This window comes from Podarcis vaucheri (assembly GCF_965113315.1).
Source record: "Podarcis vaucheri genome assembly, chromosome: 9".
Lineage (NCBI taxonomy): Eukaryota > Metazoa > Chordata > Lepidosauria > Squamata > Lacertidae > Podarcis > Podarcis vaucheri.
The window spans coordinates 57,971,915-57,992,513 of record NC_138767.1 but is presented as its reverse complement, the minus strand read 5'-3'; the positions used below and the strand labels follow the sequence as shown (position 1 = coordinate 57,992,513).

The 20,599-nt window shown below is 41.5% G+C and overlaps 1 long non-coding RNA gene across 7 annotated transcripts in view; it reads left to right on the top strand.

The window, feature by feature from the left end:
* The window catches only part of LOC309540934, a 166,953-nt gene that overhangs the window by 129,873 nt on the left and 16,481 nt on the right, over positions 1 to 20,599 (top strand). For 5 of the 7 annotated variants that reach the window (XR_014223539.1, XR_014223540.1, XR_014223541.1 and 2 more), the window contains 2 exons: positions 4,629 to 4,747; positions 12,090 to 12,696. The exons of 1 other annotated variant lie outside the window; for it this stretch is intronic. This is a non-coding gene — a long non-coding RNA (uncharacterized lncRNA). Of the gene's footprint in view, positions 1 to 4,628; positions 4,748 to 12,089; positions 12,697 to 20,599 lie in introns of those variants that run through there. One more of the 7 variants, XR_014223538.1, reaches the window with a different exon arrangement.

Genomic DNA, 20,599 nt, shown 5'->3' with positions numbered 1-20,599 from the left:
ATGCCTTATAGTGTTAGTGATTACCTTTAAAGCCATACATGGCTTGGGTGCAGGATAAATAAACCATAACATGACATAATGTACCTGTGGGACCAATTCCTCCCGTATCATTGTGCCTGCCCCTTACGTCAGAAGGAAGGGCTTTTCTCTATGTCAAACTTAGTGTGGATGCAACAAGATACAGGGCCTTCTCAGTGGCTGCCCCAACAGTGTTTGTTAAGTATCATTGTTTAATTGACATTGAAATGGAAAATAAGTCTGTATGTGTTTGAGTGTGTACTGCCAAAGAGTTAACATGGGAAATTCAATTGAAGCTAAGAAGAGCTCTTTGGGTATCTGATGGGTTGATAATTAGCCGAGGATGTTCTCTGCTCTCTCATGTGGTGTTTAACTTTAAGTCATGTGAGAGGGCTGGCTATTCAGTTGCAAATCACTATCTTTGATAGTAAGTTGTCTTTGCGTCTTTCTCTGAAAGTCACAGAGAACAAAGGATGTGATAATGAGGTCTCTCCTGAAGAGAAAACAGCTCCAGGCTAATTGAGGCTATATTGGGAGAGACAGAGAGAGAGAGACCTCTGATTTTAGGGGTTTTTTTGAGTTATTTCAGATTAATAAGACAGTGAATCTGTGTTGAACAAACACATGATGTCGTACAACTATTTGGATGTATCATTTGTTTTTGTATCTGTTTTTAGGAACAAGTTCTGTGAGCAAAGAGTTTGAATCATAATTATGGGTCTGGACAATTTTTATTCCAAGAGGAGTCGGGTTTTATTCATCTTGCTGTTTCAGGCTGTGCAATATTAATATCTGGAATAGTGTGGAACACCCCTTTGGGCTGTCTTTTGGTTGCCTTTTTGCCTGCCATGTGCCTGTTGTAAAGGTCACATTTGTTTGTAGACTCTGGCTTTGTTGTAGCTGAATACATTTTATTGCTTTATTTTATTACAGTGTGGTATATGGTATTGTGATTTTAACTTGTTGCAAGAGCATGGTGTGGTACAAAGGCACTTTGAAGGGCAGGGCAGACATTTCTGTGTGAATAACTAAAATACCTCACTCTGAGGAAACAGGCTTGGAAGCAAAGGCTCAGTAATGGCTGTGCAGGCAGGCAAAGGTGAGGCACGTCTAGTGCAATGAGTCTATGTGCAATGCCCACAACGTAATAGCTGTTTTGTTAGATAATAAGGACTACCGGTAAATGGCAAATAATCATCCAGCCTTCAGAATTCTGTTAGGTAGCAGCTAATTGCTCTAGCTACAAAGCTGGAATTCATTCTCATTTCAAAATTGCTTCCAATGGACTTCAGAGCAACTTCAAAGTAACTTTAGCAAAGCTTCCATTATTTGATGCCCAACTCTTTTTATCTAGAAGATCTTATGTTTACCTAAGAGAGTTATGATGTGTTGCTGATATATCCCTGTTTCGGTATTGCCTTTTGGAGCTAGGACTCCTGTAACCGCAGACATTTTTAGAAAATGTCCAATCCAAGCAAATCAAAGAGATAGTCCCTTTGCATTCCAAAGGAAGTGGTTGTTGAATTATAGAGAATCCTCCCCTGTTCCAAATATACACTATAAAACCCATTCACATTTTGCTGCAACTCCTTTGTGTCCAAACATTAGGGCCAAACATAGAACTTGCTAAGAAAGTCAAGGTGGGCACAGGATATCATGAAGCACATAGTAATGTGGGATGCCACCTTTAAAGCAGTTGGGGCAAGATCATTGCCTGTTGCTGCCTTCCATTTCTCCTTTGATCAACTGAGATTTATTTTTGTCACCGTTGCCCCAACTTGGTTTGACCGATGCCCCTGGAGCGGGGACCCTCTGCCAAGAAACCTCTGGCCACTGCTGCTCATCATTGTAGACCCTATTTTGTGTCCCTATTTTCCAGGGACAGCCCCAGTTTCTGATTTGATCCTGGAATGTCCCACTTTTCCTTAGGATGACCCTATTTTCATCGGAGAAATGTTGGAGGGTATGGCAGGACGTCCCTATTTTCATTGGAAAATATGGCGTTATGCGATCCCTGCGCCAAGGAGATAAGTAACTATCCAACCTTTAGAAGACATCTGAAAGTTTTTTTAAATTTTTTTTTAAATATTTAATGTTTAATTGTGCATTTATATATGTTGGAAGCCACCCAGAGTGGCTGGGGCAACCCAGCCAGATGGAAGGGCTAAAATGCTACTACTGCTACTGCTACTACTGCTACTACTATTGCAGAATAAGGTGTCCCTATTTTAATTGGAGAAATGTTGGAGAAATGTCATTGCCTACCTTTTCCCTCTATTGGGACACAGGTGGCGCAGTGGTCTAAACCACTGAGCCTCTTGGACTTGCTGATCAGAAGATTGGCAGTTCGAATCCCCGTGATGGTGTGAGCTCCCATTGCTCTGTCCCAGCTCCTGCCAACCTAGCAGTTCGAAAGCATGCCAGTGCAAGTAGATAAATAGGTACCACTGCAGTGGGAAGATAAATGGTGTTTCCTTGTGCTCTGGCTTGTGTCACAGTGTCCCATTGTGCCAGAAACGGCTTAGTCATGCTGGCCACATGACCTGGCCTGAAGCGAGATGAGTGCTGCACTACATAGTCTCCTTTGACTGGACTTAATCGTCCAGGGGTCCTTTACCTTTACCTTACCTTTTCCTTCTGGGTTAGAGGAGACAAGTCAGTGGACAAATTCAATGAAAAAGAAGATGAGCAACTGCTACCACCTATTCACTCCCTCATCTAGCAGATATATTGCTTCAGCAGTTGGAGCAGGTGCAGCAGGCCCCAGCTGTTCCCCTTGAGACTTCCTGGCTCTCCTATCTTCCTCAACAGGTTGAGTGGTGAGTCAATAGCAGTGGGATGCTCGGGGGTAACCACCTTGTCCTTTGCCTTAGGCAGCAAAACTTATTTGCCCTGTCCCAGAGCCTGCTATTTTTGCCATTTTAACCTCTGCACATGATGCACGACTCTTTTAAATCTGACAAGGCAGTGGAAACGCTAGCAGCAAACAATGAAAAACAAGGCCTGTGGGGGGAATAATGGCTGGTGCATGAGGGCTTGTGTGCTTGGTCACATTCCTTGGGCTGTTTTGGAAGTGTTTGGAAATTTAGTCACTGCAAGACTAAAATTTGTCCATTTGGGACATGTCGATGCCTCCCGTTTGTACCTTAGAACTTGGAAATCTTCCTTTTTTAAAAGACCTACATTGTTTCTTTAAAAAAACAACATCAACAACTCTCTAAATGGATGTTCCTTCTTCCCATCAGTTCATGCTTCCAGCTATGAAGGATTTATCCACCGTGACCTCTCTGATTTAGTGTTTTGTGCCATTGGTAATCATGTGTCTTGGGCTCCCATAAACATTCTCATGGCACGGGGACAAGGCACCTTAATAAGGTCAGTGCCATCAGAGCCTTGTAGTTACGAAGGCTTGTGCTTGGTGGAACAGAACTGTATTCAATGAGCCTTGTTTTCATTTGTGGGCAACTCAAATGGATTGGACAAGGAATGTGTGAAAATTGCTTTTTGACAGAGAGCAAGACACAATGAATATCATGAGGGTCTTTTTTTTTTTTTTTGCCGTCATGAATCATAGGCCTCTATGGTGATGGAGAAAAGTGAGACTGTGGAGCTTTGTAATGCGCTACCAGCCAAGCAACTGAATTTTTCATAACCCCTTATGGTTTTACACAGTTGAACAAAAGAACAGTTCATAATATTGTACCAGAGGTGTTTGCTTAGTGTTAGTGGTACACAAAGGAAGGTTCCAATGGGTTGTGGCTTTGTTTGGTAGCCTATTCATTTCTGACAAACAGAATGTCCTTGTTTCATTTTATGAGCTGACTGATGAACTTCAGGTTAATGCAACTAACATCAACATCACAGGAGGTGAGCAACATTACGGGAGGAGAAAACTTTGGAAACCTTATGAGAAGCTGTTGAAAGTGAAGGACTGCAAGGAACATCATGCAAAAGGTGTTTATAGGACCAAGGTGAAACTGTAAAGCTCCCTTGCTATTTTTGTTATTGGGTGCTGGATGTTGCTTATGTAATCATGTATTTATAGTTCTGAAATGTTGTTTTTGGATAATATTGTATTTGCTATTGTATTGTATTGTTTTGTTATGTTAATAGGACATTCTTTTTGTACTGCTTAGTTTTGAAATGTATTTTGTTGTAAGCTGCTTTGAGTCTGGTGTGTGTGTGTGTGTGTGTGTGTGTGTAAACGTGACACACAAATGAATGAATGAATATTCTTGTTCGACATGACAAATCCTTAAGGCTGGATTCCATCTGTTGTCACATTTTGAGTACCAGATTACTGGAGGGCAGGAACCCAGAGTAAACATTTTCACTTGCACTAAATATAGATCAGCCACACCCATTATCATGAAATGTCATTTCTTTAAGACATAATGTATATGATGATGAAATGGTTGTGATCCATGAATAATGTGTAAAGGGAGTTTGTACTTTACAAATCATCATCACAGTAGCATGAACTTCAGAAGAGCTCTGCTGGATCAGCTCAAAGGTTGATCTTAGTAAAAAAACAACAACCAGTTCCCCCCCTTTTGTTATAACAATTTAATTTATAACTTGTTTATAGCATTTTTTCTTCCTGTGTGTAGATCCATCCCTGGTCACAGTGGCCAACCAGATACTTCTGGGAACCTCAAAAAGAGGGCCTGAAGGCAGCAGCTCTTTCAGCTGCTGCTCCTTAGAGGTTACTATTTCTCTGAACCTGATGGTAGTATATAGCCATCCTAATTAATAAGCAATGGTAATCTAATCATTTGTGAATTAATCTAATTCCATTTTGTAGGTATCTAAGCAAATGCCCCCTGCCATATCTGGTGGTTAGGAATTCCATAAATTCATTATGTGCAAGGATCACAGGATGACCCTGAGTTCTAGTGTTATGAGAGAAAACTCATCTCTGTCCAATTTCTCTGCACTGTGTGTAGTTTTATAAACCTCTGCCATGTCTCCCATTAACACACACACACACATACATATATCTAAACTAAAAGGTCCCCCGTTCAGGGCTTTTTTTCAGCTGGAACTTGCCAGAACTCAGTTCCGGCACCTCTCAGGTGGGCTCCATTGCCTTTCTAAGAGAAAGAGGGAGGCCTTCATGGTGAGTTCTGGCACCTATTTTTCTAGAAAAATGGCACTGCCCTCAGTGCTTCATCTCAGGGGTGGGAACTACAGCCCTAGGAGCCAAATGTAGCCCCCTAGACCTCCCTACGTGGCCCCAGGGACCACACCCCTCCCTGGCCACAGCCTATCTCCACAAGACACAGTTGCCACTGCACCTGCTCTCTGCCCACCTCAGGATTATGTGATAATTCATTTTGCTTGTCTGGATAGAGCTTGGGGAGATATGTGTGCATGTAGAAACCTCTGGCTTGTATGTGGTTGGGATATAGTAATGCATTAGTAAGAGTTGCATCTAGTGCTCATTCGCCTTTTGCATCGCTGCCAAGTGACTCTTGGAAAGGTCTCCATGAGGGAACGTGTCTTTTGGTTTCCCCATGTAACCCTGAAGATTTATGCTGATATCCTAACACACCAAATGAGTGGCTTTTGCAGTTATATTTCTCTAGTCCCTCATTTATTTCCAAGATCTCTACAGTTTATTTGTGTGAGGTGGACACATAGAATTAGGTTCGGTTGTTTTGCAGAAATACAGTACGGGCCCTTTAAATAAAAGAGTAATTTTCCTCTACACTTTCCCCTCATAAGTAGGCCACCCAAGAGTTCCTGTTTCATATCTGTAACACGTCGATAATGCAGCAGTTTTAATTAGGTATTATGCAGAGGGGGCTAGGTCATGCATTTTAATACCAAAGTTGAAAGAAGTCTGTGGAACACTAGAGGTCAGTTTTGCATGATAATAAAATTATTTTTTCCTTGCAGGGCAGAGGTCAGTATCCTAACTAAGGATTTATTTTTTTTTAGCATTTCACGGTGAATTTCATGAATATTTATTTGTTAGGGCATATATTAGCAAGCTGGGAGAGTCTGAGCATTTACACGAAGTGTGGGTGACTAATTACAAGCGAATCACAAGGCCCAGCCAAAAAGAGATGGAAAGAACAATACCGAGCAAAAATATAGAAGCAACCCGGAGATGACTTCTCCTTAGAAGCACCACTGCAGATCTTGCTGGATCGTCTGGTGGCTAGCAAGTTTGTGTTCTCAAAATATAATGTACTATGATATTGAATGCCCTCATCAAAGCAAGCCCACCTTGAGTGAGGTTGCATGAGCATTTGTAGGATTACGATGCCCTAGATGAAGGCCTGCCAGCTCACAATGCAAGGTAAGGCAACCATCTCAGGTGTCAGGGTCCAGAGGGGCAACAGATTCTGATGTCGATCTTTTTCTCCCCCATGTCCCTGACGTAGATCTTTACTCACCCATTCTGCCCTGGTGGGGTGGGGAAAACAATTTTGTAGTTCACCTCAGATGCCAAAATGTCTTCGGCTGACACTTTCCTAGGCCATATTATTTTCATTTTTTAAAAAGCCTTTTTCTTAAAAAATGATAATAAATCGCCTTTCCACATACACATATATTATATGTCTGTAGCAAAATGGCATAAACCAAAATGTGGTTATGTGACCAGAATTCATGTTACAAAGAACATATTGAAATTTTCAAAAATACTCACTCCACACAGGTGAAGTGCGCAGGGTTGAAAGAGCAAAATCATTCTGAATGAGAAAGAGCTGCAAAGCAAGACAGTCTCAATATTACATGAAAAATGAACGAAGTAAGACAAGATCACAAAATCTGTCACTACTGATGGCCATATCATTGCATATTATATATTTGCAACATGGTTTGCTTGTTCCCTGAACCTGTTTCAAGGCACTTCTAAAGCTTTAGATGAGTAGTGGCTAGAGATGGTTGGATCAGTACATTTGCTGCTTTGCATTTTAAGTCTCTTCAACTCCATTTTCTTTTCTTTCTTTTCCAAATATTTTCTATTAATTTTCATTCTTCACACCACACATAATACAACATAACTCACAACACACCAAACGCTTTGCTTAAAATATCAAATCATATTTGTCAGGGAACTGCCATCAGCTCAAGGGTGAGAGGGGAAAAGGCGGATGGATTACAGAGAGCCCCCAAAGATCGTGGGAAGCAGCACTTCCTCAGTGGAGGAAGGAAGCCACGCCTCTAGTGGAGAGGAGAAGCAGGGCTTGGAGGAGGCGAGGCGGTGCCAGGACACCTTGCCTGAGCAAACCGGGGAGGAGAGAGGTCCTCTGTTACCCACGCCTTCCTTGTGCAGTAGGCTTCCGCGCAGAGAGGGGAGGCGCAGACTGGGCGTCAAGAAACTACTCTGCTGGGGAAGGTTTAAGGACCGCCCACTCTCAGATTCTGCCAGTGAATGAGCAAGACACGGAATAGAGGCGCTCTGCATTCCAAAGGTTTTTTTTATCACCGATAAGAAAGCTTTAAAACAGACTATTGAAGCATATTGCCTGGTTGCTCTTGAGCAACCAACCTATACCTCTTACAATATTTTTACAGTTCCTCCCAAAAATTATTTCAGCGTATTGCCATGAGATCTCGGAGGGTTATGAGCACAATCTTCTTGATGCATAAAATCCATTGAACCACATGTGCCATTTTTGTTGCCTATTCACTTAGTTTGAAGAGATCCTTTCGGAAGAAGAAGCTTCAAGTGACAGAATCTCCCTCAGGCTACTACTCATCATAACGGCAAACACAACTGGTTGGCCAAAGCTATGTTTGTCATTGAATCGATGGTGTTTCTGGGTTTTATCACTTTCCACAAATTCTAGACCACTCTATTACTTAGCAAATATGTTCATTCTCAAAGTGTTGCTGGCTCCACCCGCCCCCTCCCCCCGCTTATCAGACAAATCACCTAGACTCTTGCTTATGCATGAGCATGGAGGAAAGCTATTAAACCATTGGAAAAGGGGCAAAATTAAATTACAGCCAATTAAAATGCAACAGGCAATGCAATTGCTTTACCTTTGAGAAGGCCTCACGCCTATTGCTATTCAGTTCAGCCTGGATGTACATGTTGCTGCTCCCGCTTGCTAAATGGAAATAATTGCTAGGAATTTGCAGTGTCATTAACATTGCACAGAAATGACACTAATCTTCATGGAATTCCTGCATGATTATTTGCATTACATGCTAGCACCTTTTACATCTCTCATCATCATCCTTCTGTGCTCTTTTTGAGCTTTAGGGTCTGTAATATTCAAGACTGCTTAATTCAGAGAGTAACGTTTTAAAAAGGCAGCTAAAAGACTCATGAACATTTGAAAATTGAAGGGCCCTGTTCTAGCTAAAGTTCCAGTATGATCCTATACATGTCTACTCAAAAGTAAGCCCCACTGAAGACATTGGGGCTTACTCCCAGTGAAGTGTGCCTAGGATTCCCATGATTAAGTCCTACTAAAACCTATGGAGATAGTCAGCTATGGTTCACCTAAGTTCAAAAGTGAGGAGGGGAAAAAAATGGCCGCCGGTCTTTGTTCCTGCCATCCACCTCAAGTATCAAAGTCTCTTGCACTGATCCTGTTCTTACTAACCTCAAAGTCACCAGCTCAGGGAAAGTCAGGCTGCATTTTTGTGTAATCAGCCTGAAACTGGTGGCAAGCTTTATTTATGAAGACAAAATGATGTAAACAAAACCAAAAGAAGAAAATATAATAAAATAACAAAACAACATGGATGCAAAATGAATTAGCAGTGCGATGATTTAAACCACTGTGCCTCAAAGCCACATTTTTATAGGAGCGAAAGCAAACCTGAGTGCTCATTCCCAAACTTCACATTTTCAAATTGAATAAGCAGTGCTTGATTCAGCCCTGGCTGAAATTCTAGAGGTGCAAACTTAATTATGAGTGTTGAAAAGATGTAAATAGACGGGAAAGCAGCCTGTATGGGCCGAGCTCGTGTCACGGCAAAAGCAAACAACAAAAGTAAGCAACAACCCAAAAAAGAATTAGGGAGGCAAACTGATAGATGTATAGTTTGGTTGATCCATCTTGGCACATCATAATTTGCATTTTCCAAGTACTGGGTCACAAAGCTCAGTGTACGCTGACATTGTACGTTACCTCCTTTTACAATGAGTAAATAGACTATTTGGGGAACAGGATTATGACAGCATAATTCTGACGTCTCCCAAAATAGTTTTGTTGCGGGGGGGGGGGGAAATATGTAGTCATTATCCTTTGTCAGCATATTACACTAATATGAAGATCCATTTAGATGTGATATTAAGGGCGGTCAGGTGTCCTGCTTACAGAGGGCAGCCCTCTATTAGAAAAAGTCCTCCATTAGAGTCCAGGGCTGGTTTACAGATATGGAACCACATGAAAGCAGAGTAGGGGCCTTGAAATAGTAAGAAACTCTATGGAAAACAGACTAGGCATATTAGGGCACCTTGTCACAGAACATGCCACCATGGTGAGATGTATGGTGTGTGTGATATTTGTGCTTAAATTATAGTAATTCTTTTGTAATTTGCACTTATATGCACACGTTAGCATTTGAAAATTTTATGCAGCTTGATGTCCTTTTTGTGTGATATGCATTTCCTTTTTTCTTCCTCTTGTGATGTGACAGGGGAGCCCTCAAGGGCACAGCAGCAGGCCAAGATGCAAAGATTCTTCAGACTAAAGATTCACTTTGGGAGGAATGGAAGGGGGGCATGCAGGGAGGGATCGGTCAAATGGTGTTTAACAATATGGGAGAAGGGAGTGGGTAAAATTGATGGTGTTGTGAAGAGGAGTGAACTTGCTAACAGGGAACTAACTTAAGACTGATAACATCCGGCATCAAGGCCTGCTTGGCTGACTCTTTAATTTTCACAGGCATTCAAAGTCATCAAACAGAAAGGGGAGGAATTTACACTCTCCTGTCACTTCAAAATTGCTTCTCAACAGAGAATGAAGAGGCTGTTTTAGGGGGAGAATGTGTGCCTTCCAAACCTGGCCTTTATACTTTTGTACACCATCCTAATCTCTAAGCAACGCAAAATTCCAGGGGTTCAGGGTTTGTGTTTCCTTTGGGAATGAGGCACGATGGAGACTGTGGTGTCTTTATGATATATGGTTTAATTACACATATATACAACCTGAGCCTGCGATGAAGGGGGGGCGTCATAGCATTAACACCTCAAAAGGGTCTTGTTTCTCCTGTAACCACAACCTTGGATTCAAGCAAAGATTAGGTGTTGCTCTCAAACATTTCTCTGACTCTCTCGCCAACTTGCTGCTTCACTTCTTATCATTCTTACTTCATATCACTGCAATTCATTCTGTCTTATTGAGTGAGGGGACCCACCACCTTGCTGTCTCACACAGTGCCCCTTCCTTTTGTTCCCCTTAATGGCCCATCACCCAGGCTATCACCTTGAGTTTGTCAACACTTTGTTAACAAGGCCATCACTTTAGGAGTCAATGCAATTCATGTTTTGGAAAAGTCTTATGTGTCTCTACATGTCTTATGTGTGGCAATATTTGACATGCAAGCTTTCATTGCATACACTTTGGTTATTTGCAGGAAAACCTCGCAGAGCCTTTTTATTGATGTTCTGCTGTTGCCACTGGCTCTTATAGATTTTCTACTGAATATAATGGAACTTGTGTCAAACACTTTGGAAGCCCAGCTAATCGTTTACAGTACAAGTAATTTGCTTGTTAACCGTTGATCTTAAGGATCCGTGTTAGTCATTAAAACTTTGGCTGGCCTTGCAGCACCATGTGACCCTGAAAAACACATTTCCTGTCATCATCTTTCATTATTTTTACGTGGGGTATGTATTTGGAGTGGCACTGGGAACTTGCCACATTCAGCCTTATCTGGAGTCTTCAGCTTCTACCAAACAAGACAGGACTGTTAGCACCTGCCTTGAAAGATCCAGTTTCTAAGGATTTCTGACATATTCCACATTCGTGCATATTGCAGCTTCTGGCATAATTCCACCCCCCAACTCTTGTATCTAACTTCATCTGCAGAATTGTTCCTCACAATTGTGCACGGATATCAACAAACATTGCTGAGGCTTCATTGACTCTGTTTCTAAAGCACAAGCCTCCAGCCATGCAGATAGCATTATCATTGTTTCGAGCATTCCTCAGTGGCTTTCTTCTACCTTTTATGCCCCAAACTTATTCTTCCACGGGGAGAAGAAAATCCTAGCCTGAAGTCAACTGAGCCTAAAGCTTCAGCTTTGAAGGGCTGCTATGCAGGAGAGCTAAAATACTGGTCTGGGGTACACTTGAACAGTCATTGCCAGAAGGAACTGACAGCTCCTTGTGGGGAACGGGAGAAGGTGGAGTTAATTGAGCATGGCAAGGGAGACTGAAAGCAAACAAGACATATTTCTGCTTTTCTTTCTTCCTAAAAGTAGGATTCAAGGTGAATGTCAGCTAGGGCACCAGAAAGGGCTATTTTGAAGCAATAAAACTGATTAGACATTTTCTTTTGAGCTTCCCAAATGAGTCCCTACCCTTTTTACACACTAATGAATTAACTGTCCCCTCCCCCATGGAAATCCACTTCATATGTCAGGAAACTAATCGGAGGCATTTCTCTGTTGCAATGAACTGGCTCTCTCAGTATAGGTCAGAGTCTGCTACCTTTGTTTCTGCTGAGGGACACATTCCATTTGGGTAATCTGTCAGGGGCCACACGCCAGTAGAAGGTGGAAGGCAGATCCAAAAGTGTGTCGTCCACTTGCTTTTCTCTGCCTTTCTGTCGCTCCTTCACACACCCCTCCCTCATTTCTCCTATTATGTATTAAGATTAAGTTGCAGTTCTCACTCAGGGCCACCAGTATGTAAATGAAGGATTGAAAACTGTCGCTCCTGATTGGTTAGCTAGTTGTGAGTTGTTACTATTTCAAGTTACTTAGCATTATATAAAGTAGCCAGCTAGGCTGCAGTCAGTCTGATTCCAGGAGCAGTTCTAACTGCTGCAATAAAGAGCTGTGAATCCAAAAGAGCTGTGTCCTTCGTCCATCTCTTCCACTGTTCAACATCTCCCATCTTTGATACTCGTGTCCCTGGGCTTCTCTCCAGGTCTTCTACTCAGCATGCAATATGATCAGGCCAAAGCACTCATTAAACAACGTGTAGCAGACACAGAGCACCAATTAGATCTAGCCAGGCCCCCAACTTTTATTGCCAATGAATCCATCAGGTACTCTGCCTCCCCCATGGCATATCTAACTAAACTTGAAGTCCCTAAGCTTCGGAGGGCCTTTACTCTGGCACGATGTCTCACCCTCCCCTCAGCTGTCATTGAAGGTCAATATTGCTTACTCAGAGAGACAATTCCCCTGTGATTCTGGACAAATAGAAACAATAGACCATATGCTTACCCAGTGCCTATATTACAGAGACATCCGTATTAGCCTCCTCTCCTCACTACTCCATAAGTACCCAGGACACACAGGACTATTCTATACCTCCCTGCTGCTTTCAGATACCAACCCTGCTACAACATACAATGTTGCCAGGTTCTGCATAGCAGAGTTCAAAATTCGTCGGTTGATGACCTGTGCCACAAACTAGATTTAATGAACACCTATATCAGAGTGGTTTGTAAATTGATAATCATAGCTTTCTACATACTAACCTTTTATGCTCTTCAACATTCGTTTAATGCTCCTAACCCTTCTTTTAGATTCTTATAGTCTTTTATATAAACCTTCTGTTTTAATAATTTTAGCTTTCCAAAATGTTTACAGATTTTATATGATTGTACTTCACCCTGCCGGATCTAGACACATCAAAAAAACGTTTCAGGAAAACATGTTGTAAACCTCATACAGTGGTACCTTGGGTTACAGATGCTTCAGGTTACAGACGCTTCAGGTTACAGACGCTTCAGGTTACAGACGCTTCAGGTTACGGACTCCGCTAACCCTGAAATAGTACCTCGGGTTAAGAACTTTGCTTCAGGATGAGAACAGAAATTGTGTGGCGGCAGTGGGAGGCCCCATTAGCTAAAGTGGTACCTCAGGTTAAGAACAGTTTCAAGGTTAAGAATGAACCTCCAGAACGAATTAAGTTCTTAACCCGAGGTACCACTGTAATGGGAAATCATGTTGCCGAAAGATGGAACTCCACAGCGCCATCTGGTGTCACAGCATTATAACACATGTAAAACTTTTTATTTTTTATTTTTACTAACATTGCTGAGTCTCTGGTATAGATTGTCATGTCCCTCCCTGCTCTTGTTTACACATGCAACCTGAACCCGAAAAAGAGATGCATACATGTCACTGATATACATGCGGTCTGGGTAGACTCAAAGCACAATGCTTTTCCAGTCCCTATTGAATCTAATAGGTGTAGCTGATCAGCTAGAGATAAGCTTCATGCTCAGTGGTCACTAGTCACATGCAACCCCAAAGTGAATCGAGTTCAGCTGGGGATGTGGTGTGTATATGCTGGGAAGCGGTGGCCAATAGTGGCTTTCCTGGGTGCATAGTCACATAGCAGTCGACACACATGCAACTATTTTCAGGTACTCTGTGTATTTTCAAATGGAGATGTTTTCTGTTTAGGAATGCTTTATCATTTGGAGTGGAAGGGAACGGGAAATACAATGCCTTGCACATGTTCCAGAGATGTTCTCATGCATCACACGTGGTCCACCAATAGTACACCACCAGGATTGATTTACTAAGCCTACCAGCCACATTGCAGGACCACCTGAACCCCTCATGATCTTCCTTTTGTTCTGAGATGCAGCACAGATAGCGTTCAAGAACATTAAGTGCTTGAGTCACTCCTGATTGGGTCAGTTTATATTCTAATGTTCAGTTCAATTGAGTCAGTTTATATTCTAATGTTCCATAAAATCTTGCTGCTGTGATTTCACATTTATTTTTATTTATAATTAGCCCTAAAGAACCCAAAAATAGCCCAATGAGAACTAAATGCACTTAGTAGACTTAAAATGCTGACTAACTATAGGGGTTAGAGTCGAAAGAGAAGATGAGGAGGAATGGAATGGAATGGAATGGAATATAATATAATATAATATAATATAATATAATATAATATAATATAATATAATATAATGGAAAAGGCCTTGGCTGACTAGCTGGAACCCTGAACAGGACCAATCTGCGCTGCTACATTTTGTTGTAGACAAAATATCAATTGGCCAAAGAAGAGGAAGAAGAAGAAATCAATTCACTGAATGTGTTCCAGCCTGGTTGTCTTCCATAGAAGTTTGAATATCATTTTTTTGGTAATTTTAAAAAATTATTTTTAATTTATTTTTCCATGTATACTTCTTCTAACAATATATCTTTAACAATTTTTCATATTTTGACCTTCCTCCCCTGGACTTCCCTCATACTCCTGTTTTGTTTTATTTCCATATTGTTCACCCTGCGTATTGCTTCCCCAAAATTTTCTTGATACATATAGTCTTTTTTTTTGTATACAGTTGTAGTTGTTTACTCAAACCCTGCCAATGAGTCCATTTATTTATGTTGCCTCTTCATATATGTTGTAAATGGTTCCCATTCTCTTTTAAAGTCTTTGTTGTCCTTTTCATGTAATTTTTCTGTTAGTTCTGCCGCTTCTGCATATTCCATAAGTTTCCCTTGCCATTGTTCTTTCGTTGGTACTTCTTCTGTCTTCTGTCTTTTTTTGTGTAATTGTGTCACCCCCAGATTCAAACAACACAAGACCAAAGATTTCTTTATAATGAATAGTATCCACTTCAAATAATTTAGATCTCAAGATCATTACCAGTTGTATAGCAACAAGTGTTCTGTTTAACAAGCTTTTCTTCATCCCGAACGCAATGCAGGCTTCATTGCAAAAAATCCAATTAGAGCCTAGCAGTCTTCAACTACAAAATTCACACTGTACATCTCAGGGTCCACCGGCCCACATTTTCTGACAGGCTGTGGCTGGTGAACCCCAGGGCCAGACAGCGGTTGAAGTGGGAAGGTTTTGAAGGAAATAGAACAGTTTCAAAGCGGGAGGAAGAAAGGAAATGGGATGGTTAGTCCAGACTCCATTTTGACCTCCTGAAAAGAAATGGGTTGCTCATTATTTCACCTGTAAAGATGCTGAATAATATCTCACCAGAAGTTGGTTCCCCATCTCAGCAGGTGGGGAATAACAGTTATGCTGGCTTCCCAGGAGGTGAGTTACTGCTGCCTATGTGGAGGGAGAGGGTGGGAAGGCCGGTGAGGTACAAATGCTCCAGCAGGAGTGGCTGAAGACAGCGCTTCACAGGTGTATACTGCATACAAACACTCATGTGCATCTGCATCTTCATGAATCAACTCACATGCAACCTTTACACACACATTCATTTTCTCTCTCGCTCACATACTCATATACCTTCTTACAAAGTAACTGCCATCCAAATTGTAGCCATCATACCCTTGCCATATTTAGGCTTCAAAAAACCATCCTGTTGAACCCTAAATGTGGCACAAAGGGCCATTTCAATGGGGTAGTCACAGATAGATGGGTTAACCCTATACTCCCCAGCTCTTCACCTACCCAGTGCCTCCCATGCACCACCTTTATGCTTCCAAATGCACTCCTGTTGGCTCCAGTAGGAGGATCTTTTGAAGCCTAAATGTGGCACTGTGAGTAAAGTTAGGGGTAAGGAGCAGCAGCTGCAGGCCAGGAGGAGAGGTGTCATGGGTTGCACCCAGCCTGCAAGATGAGGAACCGCTGTTTCAGAAGGCCTACAGTGAATAATTAGAGGTGCTTCCTCTCTAGGCACACACATGAGATGTTTTCGTTTGCAGAACAGCATGGGATCCAATTGTATTAGCCCAGGTGACTTCAACAGACAAGGTAAATTTAGCTATTTCTAAATTAAAATTGACTTGAGGGGAAAACAAGGCTTGACCGTGTTCTCCGATGACAGACCACCAAATTGGATGTGTAGGGAAAGGCTTTGAGCGAATGCCACCCACTGGTAAGAATTATCACCTGGTTTCCATTCTTTATTAGATATTTCACTCTAAAGATATCTCTTTCAAGTGCAAGTGCTTGCTGTCTTAATGATAATAACGGAAGGTGCAAAAATGAAACGGGTAGAGCTTTAAAAATGCTAAATGCCCATTCTTTGAAAAATGATGGAACACACTCCGCTAGTGCTGTTATGTACTGTGATGTTGTATGAACCACCCCCAAGAAGAGCACAGTTCTTGACACTCCTGTTTGAAGGATGTGGGCAACACACTCATTTATTCTCAGGTGCCAAAATGAATTAATCTTTTCAACCAAGAAAAATGCGCTATGCACTGCAGTGGCAAGCATTACACAGCCATCCTAGACACCCACCCACCCTCATCATTTTGGTCCATAGCAAAGCTCAAAAACCTGTTCACTATTCCGTGGCTTTGAATTTAGTCACCCCAACATTGCCATATAAACACTACGGTCACTTTTTAAGAACAATTTTTAAAAATGCCTTTTTAACAAATACAAATACAATAACCATTAAATACGTGTCCAGCAGTACATCTAATGGTTTATGTTTTATCCATTGTCTCTAGATACAGTGCTTTTTTCTAAAAAAATGTTTAGGGGTAATCTCATTTTGACTCAAGAAAACCGTGGACCAAAGTACAAAGAACATGCAAACTTTCATCAGTAAAACACCACACATCCACATTCCACACTGCTTCACACATTAAACGTCCACTTCTATCTGAGACTCAGGAAACACCGTGACAGGAAATGAGGCCGCCATCTCGGGTAGCAACGGAACTGGCAATTCACCATGCTAGAAAAGAAACTAAAATTTTTAATTTTTAAATTTTCTTCTCACATTAGATTCACAAAATGTATGTGACCCCCCAAAAAAGCACTGCACTTACACATTCAACATTCAAACATATTACACTCATAACTCCGCTTACATATCCCTCTGGTTATCTAAACTTCGGGATACATGAGCGGCAAACCTGGAAGTATATTTCCAGGTTTTTGCCAAGTGCGCATGTGCAGAAGCATGCTACCGTCGTGCGGGTGCAGAAGAGGTCCCTTTGCAAAAATCTTGGAATCTGGCCGGACCTGTGGAACGGATCCCATCCACAACCAGAGGTACCACTGTACTTGGTGTAACCCCTCCACTGAGAAGGTCAAGCGGTTGGTATAAGAAGGTCTTGATTTTGGTCATTTAACCTAGTTAAAGAAAGGGGTCCATGTTTCTTGGAAGGTGCCTCTATTTGTTACATTTTTAGTTGCCCTCCTGTGTGTGGTGAGATGCTCAGACATTGCTATATCCCAGATATTATTTTCTCATAAGTTCCAGGGTATTTCAGTTTGGTTCTACCATTGCTGAGATATGGTAGAGCAGGTTTTTTTTTTTAAAAAATAGTAAATAAACTTTAATAGGTATTTTTTGAGGGGAGGGGTAAGCTATTTGTTCATGAGGAACCTTAAAGAGATATTTTTAACAAATAACCAGAGGCTGCTTTGTGTCAGTGACTAGTAGTTCAATTGCTGCATTTGTCTCTCTTCCCCCTCTTCAATTTAGAGACTTGAAATTTAATGCTTCGTTTATTAAGATGTACATATTACCCCCATTTCCCCTCACTGGCCTTTATAAAACGGGAATCTACACCACAGATCAAATTGATCAATAGGATATTTTAATATACAAGTTTTCCGGAAGACTGAAATGGCTCCTGTGGAGGCATGCTTTTAGGGGTTGGGGATACATTCCATTTCAATATTTCAGCAAGAGAGCCTTTTTTTATTAGGTATTTGGTATTTACTTGGTTATGCTGTCTTTTGATCCCACCAAGCTAGGTGAAAGGAAGTTGTTTGTGGAGCCTGGAGGCAATAATACATCTAAGACTCTCTAGGATTTTATGAAAGCTCCATCTTCCCCTTTTCATTAAAGGCCAGAACAACATGTTCCACTTTCACCTCGTATCCTGAAACCAAGCTGCCCCTTCTCTTCCTCTGCAACGCAGCGGCTCCAGAGATTGGAATTTTCAGGGAAGAAAGGATTAGCAGGATCTGGGCTTCATCTCCCTGCCCCCAGCGCTGTTTCCTGTGCAATTCCATAAGCTGTAGCTTACTGGTAGAGCATTTGCTTTGTCTGCAAAATGTTGTAGGTTCAATCCCCAGCATCTCTAGGTATGCCTGTGAGAAACTCCTGTCTGATATTCAAGAGAAATGCCACTCAGTATATACAATGCTAATCTAGATGGACCAATGTTTTGACGTGGTGTAAAATAGCTTCCACTGTTCCTAAGCCCTTCCCTGCAGCGGGGATTCCAGGTGATTATAGCTCTGCGAAGGGTTAACTGCCGTTCCCATAATTCCTTGGGGGTTGCTTTAAATGTATGGTGTGCACGCAGCTCAAAAGAATAAGTAATAAGTCCCTCTCCCAAATGATTATTACATTAGTATTAGCATTAATCTGGTGACAGCAAGCACAACCTTAAAAGAGATATGCCTTGTTTTCTCTTGCATAGCAGGGCAAAATTAAATCTAAATTGGCCCCTCCTTTGACACATGCAAGCATCAAATAAAAAGCAAATAATGCTTCTCGCTTAGAAATTCTGGGTTTTTTTCCCATATGCAAATTTTAACCAATCACTTAATTTACCAAAAGTAATACAACTAATCAGATTTCTGTAATCTGGCAACAGTGCTAGTTCTGTAATTATTAGTGTGAAACACTTTAAGAACCGTTATGGCTGGTAAGCAGTACACAAGTGATATAAATAAGTAAACATATCCTAGTTATTAGCATTGCCTTTAAAATTAAATGGCACAATGTATGAATGAATGAAGCAACAGATAGAGGCATTCCACACTAGACACAGAGAGATCAGTCTATTCCCAGCCTACGTCAGTTTTCAAAACCTTCATTTTAAGTCTGTTTTGTTCCATTTCCACATCATTCTGCAATTTAACTACCCCAGCACACACAAAATGTGCATTCTTTTTTGCACGTATTGTTCACAAACTGAGCATTTTGGTATGCATTTACTCTCAAACGTTTGAATGCATTTTAAAATAAAATTCATCTGTTTGTATATATGTTGTGTATTTGGGTACATATCTTTGAGCTGAGAACTGCATCTCAAAATCAGAAGTGCAAAAACTGAAGGATAACTGTGTATCCATGTATTAGTCCAGGAAGGGAAAATTAGACCGGCTAACTTAAAAAAGAGAACCAAACAAAAACCTTAAACATCCCTCCTCCCCACGAGCTATTTCTTCGATACTGACATAATCCACTCATTCATTTCTTCCAGAAAATCCTCAGGACATTCACTGCAAGCTCTTGCATTTTTGTGCTTTTCTTGTTGTCTTCCTGTTCTTTTCCCTTCTTCAAGCGATGGCATATCACAATAGTTTGCAATGGTAATATTGCAGTGCAGTCTTTGCAGGTGTGAATTGACTGTAGCACTATCATCTCACCTGGTGAGCAGGTCACAGTGTCTGGCTGTAATCTCATCTCTGCAGCCCTTTCTTGCCCCAATGGCACTTGCCTGCTCCCTACTGTCACCCTTAGAAAAACACACGCTTTCCCCCCCACCTTAAAAAGCCATTCCAGAGAAGTCTGGCAAAACTGACAGCGCTGCTTTGCAGCTGCTTTTTAAATAGTGTCAGCCTGGACACAGGCAGGTGTTGGAATATCAGAAGTGGGTTTGCCTTCCTCTTTGCACAGGGAATAGATAGTGCCAGTTATCTAGGGATTAGAAACTGTTCACTCTGTTCAGTAGTGATTGCACATTATCTGATCAGATCTACTACTTCTTTAAAAAGTGCCATTGTTGTTGTCTTGGTCACCTAGGAAACACCCTGATGACAATGGCTGTGATCAGGGCCGTCTTAAGCATATCTGGCACTGTGGTGCAAAGATCCCTCCATCCCCCCCCCCGTTGTTGATCTTTTTTAGGAAAGGTTCCCTAGAATTGTTGACCTTTTTTAGGGAGCTGAAACCCGCTTACGCATTATCTCTGCTTGGGAAAAGAAAACAGGAAACATAAACAAAGTTTTTTTAGTTGCTCATTTATTACGGTCCAGAGACCCAACAAATCATTACAAAGCAATACACAATTCACACAGCCTACCTCCAGGTTAAACAAGCATTTTGTTCAGAATATAGGGATCATTTGTTCTTGCAACCACCGATAAAAACTTTGCCACTGCTAATGTTCTAGCATTTGTCTGGTCTTCTAATAGGAACCTGACAGAGTGAGCCTCTGATTTTCCCAGGAAAGGTACCAGCATTTATTAACAATGCACCTATATATACACACACTTATATAGTGTCAGATGCATGTGGGCCAGCCAAAATCGGACAAGTCACTTCTGGTCTTCAATTGTCCAAGCAAAATGGCATAGCTTAACCTGGCACCAAAATGAGAAAAGAAATGCTGAACTTAGATATACCTCAGTCAGTAAAACACGACTCTCTTAATCTCAGGGTTGTGGTTTCAAGCCCCATGTTGGGCAAAAGGTTCCTGCATTGCAGGGGGTTGGACTAGATGACCTTGGTGGTTCCCTTCCAGCTCTGTAAATAGTTCTGTTATTCTGTTGTATTTGAAGGGCTGTTCACAGGG